The 3,150-nt window shown below is 55.8% G+C and overlaps 1 pseudogene; it reads left to right on the top strand.

Moving 5' to 3' along the window:
* The first annotated feature begins 2,157 nt into the window (after nucleotides 1-2,157).
* On the top strand, nucleotides 2,158-2,271 carry LOC136661743 (5S ribosomal RNA; annotated as a pseudogene).
* Nucleotides 2,272-3,150: the final 879 nt, after the last annotated feature.

Below are 3,150 nucleotides of genomic sequence, written 5' to 3'. Positions count from 1 at the left end.
GAGGCAAGGACAAACAACTGCATTAACTCTTAGGGCATGAGTGTTCCCAGCAGAGAACCTGCAGGGCTCTGGGACAAGATGGTCCATTAGGCTTATTCACTAAGATGAAGGACAAGTTGTTCAAGTGGGGGCTCCCTGGCAATGCCAGGACACCAGTGCCTTTTTGATCTTGAGGTTGAAATGGGGTGTCTTATCACAGGAGCAGCCCTGCTAGAGCAAACCAAAGGGTCACCCAGTCCCAGCTAATCAGAGGGTCATCCAAGGAGGTAATCAGATGCCTCCAAGAAGCCTACCACACCTCCTGCTGTGTCCTTGTCCCCCCACTGGGTTGTTGGCAACCTTCAGTCTTGAAAGACTCTGGTATCGTGCTCTGAATGGTGGTTCTGGAACAGCGTCTAGTGTGGCTGAAAAGGCCAATTCGAGAGTGACAATCCCTTCCACAAGTGCAGTCTGTCCCTGCTCTGTCTCCCTGGCTATGGGCCTTCCTTCTTTGCCTCTTTGCCTCAGACTGCTGGCCAAGTGTCTCTTCAAACTGGGAAAGGCCATGCTGCACAGCCTGCCTCCAAGCGGGCCGCTCAGAGGCCAGGGTTTCCCACCTGTTGAGGTCCATTCCTAAGGCCTTCAGATCCCTCTTGCAGATGTCCTTGTATCGCAGCTGTGGTCTACTTGTAGGGCGCTTTCCTTGCACGAGTTCTCCATAGAGGAGATCCTTTGGGATCCGGCCATCATCCATTCTCACGACATGACCAAGCCAATGCAGGTGTCTCTGTTTCAGCAGTGCATACATGCTAGGGATTCCAGCACGTTCCAGGACTGTGTTGTTTGAAACTTTGTCCTGCCAGGTGATGCCGAGAATGCGTTGTAGGCAGCGCATGTGGAAAGCGCTGTTTCCTCTCCTGTTGTGAGCGAAGAGTCCATGACTCGCTGCAGTACAGAAGTGTACTCAGGACGCAAGTTTTGTAGAGCTGGATCTTGGTATGTTCCATCAGCTTCTTGTTGGACCAGACTCTCTTTGTGAGTCTGGAAAACGTGGTAGCTGCTCATGGAGCTGTTGGGGTAACCTGACTGACAGCAAGTCCATGTTGTTGCAAGATGCTGCCTCCCCCACCCAGAAGAAAATAGACCTAGAACTTTTCAACCTTCAAGTCTCCACCTGGAATTCCCTGATGCCACCCTGCTGGAAGGGAGCCCGCGTGTGCCAGCTTAGAGCCCAAGCCTAGGCATTCCTACTCAGAAGTAAGTTCCATTATAGTCAGTGGGGCTTACTCCCAGGTAAGCGTGGCTAGAATTGCAGCTTTAGGCAGACATCTAGCGGCTTCATCCAGCCTGGTCCCCCGCTAGGGGTAGGCGCCGTTCCCTCGCCAGGGTGCGGGCACCCAAGTAACGGATCCTGCACGGTGCAAAGCCGTGCCCTCTTTCCAGCGCTTGGGTTTCTCACGATCGGCTCACCCATTCCTCCTTTCCAGCCCTGCAATCTTCCCTTAGGACAGCACGGAGGTCCTCACGCAGGTTGGCGGCGGGAAGGGGGGCAGAGAGAGGGGAGGGGGCAAGGAGGACGGTGCATGGTTTTCTAACGCATTCGTCGCCCCCCTTCGCTCTTCTGCAGCCCAAGCCTATGCATGCCTACTCAGAAGTAAGTCCCGCAGTGTTCAATGAGACTTACTCCCAGGAAAGCATGAATCGGATTGCAGCCTTAAGAGCCCAAACCTAGGCAGGTCTACTCAGAAGTAAGTCCCATTATAGCCAATAGGGCTTTCTCCCATGAAAGTGTGGACAGCACTGCAGTCTGAGGCCACAATCCTATCCATACTTACCTGGGAGTCAATCCACTGACTCTAATGGGATTTGCTTCTGAGCAGACTTGGACAGGATTGAACTGCAAGAGCCCAATCCTAGAGAGGGGGGAAGGGAAGCTTTACTCAGAAGCAAGTCGTCCCCCCCCCCCCAGTTCAATGGGGCTCACTCCCAAGAAAGCGTGCAAAGGACTGCAGACTAAGAGGAGGGGGTCAAGCTGAGCCCCCCCCCCATCTCGACCCCGGAGGATCCCCAAGCATTAGATTGGAGTCTTTCCATTCAACCCAGTGTTACTTACTCTGCTGCGCGCATCACCCAGGAGTAGAGCCCCAGATCCTCCCTTTATCAATAAATATATTCCAAATCAACTGTTACCCTGCACATGCCCGATCTCGTCTGATCTCGGAAGCTAAGCAGGGTCAGGCCTGGTTAGTACTTGGATGGGAGACCGCCTGGGAATACCGGGTGCTGTAGGCTTATACCATAGTCTTTCGAGACTGAAGGTTGCCAACCATTCCAAATCAGAAGCGGGAGAAGCAAAGAAAACAAACAAACAAACAAAACCAGCCACCGGCAGGGATGGTCCCGCTTTGAATCAGGCCAAGTGGCCAAGCCCAGAAAAAAGCATCCGGAAGGCGAGGCACCGAGAAAGCCATCTGGAGTCCGGCCAGTCGCTGCCCATCTTCCCCTTGTCCTGGGCAGGAGCATCGTGGAGAGACTGGTCCTCTTCATCCAGAGGCAGAAATTCCACGCAGGTTTGGCTTCCAAGGGCAAGGATCCTCCAGTGGGTGCGGGGAGGAGGTGAAGGGAGCCCCCCATAGCAGTCCTGCCCCAATGATAGGGCTCCTTCCCCGGACGCTTCTCACTGGGGCTGCCACCCCACCTCACCTCCTGCCTCCTGGCATCAGCACCGAGGAAACCTTCCAGCCACCCATCCGGAAAGCAAAGCAGGCCGGAGGGAGAGCAACCCGCTCGCAGTGCCTGCCCCTCGCCTGCAAGGAGAGCTCTGCGCCCGACCCTGCCAAAGCACGGGTCCGCCCAGCCCAGCCCAGAGCACCACCCGCAGCAAAACGCGCCCTCCCACCGGTCACCCCCGCCCCCTGCACGCGCCCTGCCCACCTCCGACTGCCCTGGCTCGAGCCATGCCTGCCTTTATATACCCCGCAGTCTGCAGGCTCGCTCGGCTGCGGCAGGACCGTCGCCAAGAGCATCAGGGGAGTCGTAGTTCTGTTCCTCCTCCCCTAGAGTGCAGCAGAACCTGCCAAGCCTCCTTGATTGCCCGGCTGGTTGAGGAGGAACAGCTGCACACCGCAGTTACTGTGTACAGGGCTTTTTTCAAAACGGAGAACTACCCCC

The sequence above is a fragment of the Tiliqua scincoides genome, chromosome 10, assembly GCF_035046505.1.
Source record: "Tiliqua scincoides isolate rTilSci1 chromosome 10, rTilSci1.hap2, whole genome shotgun sequence".
Taxonomy (NCBI): Eukaryota; Metazoa; Chordata; class Lepidosauria; order Squamata; family Scincidae; genus Tiliqua; species Tiliqua scincoides.
The sequence above is the reverse complement of the archived record's forward strand: the minus strand, read 5'-3'. Positions and strand labels throughout refer to the sequence as shown.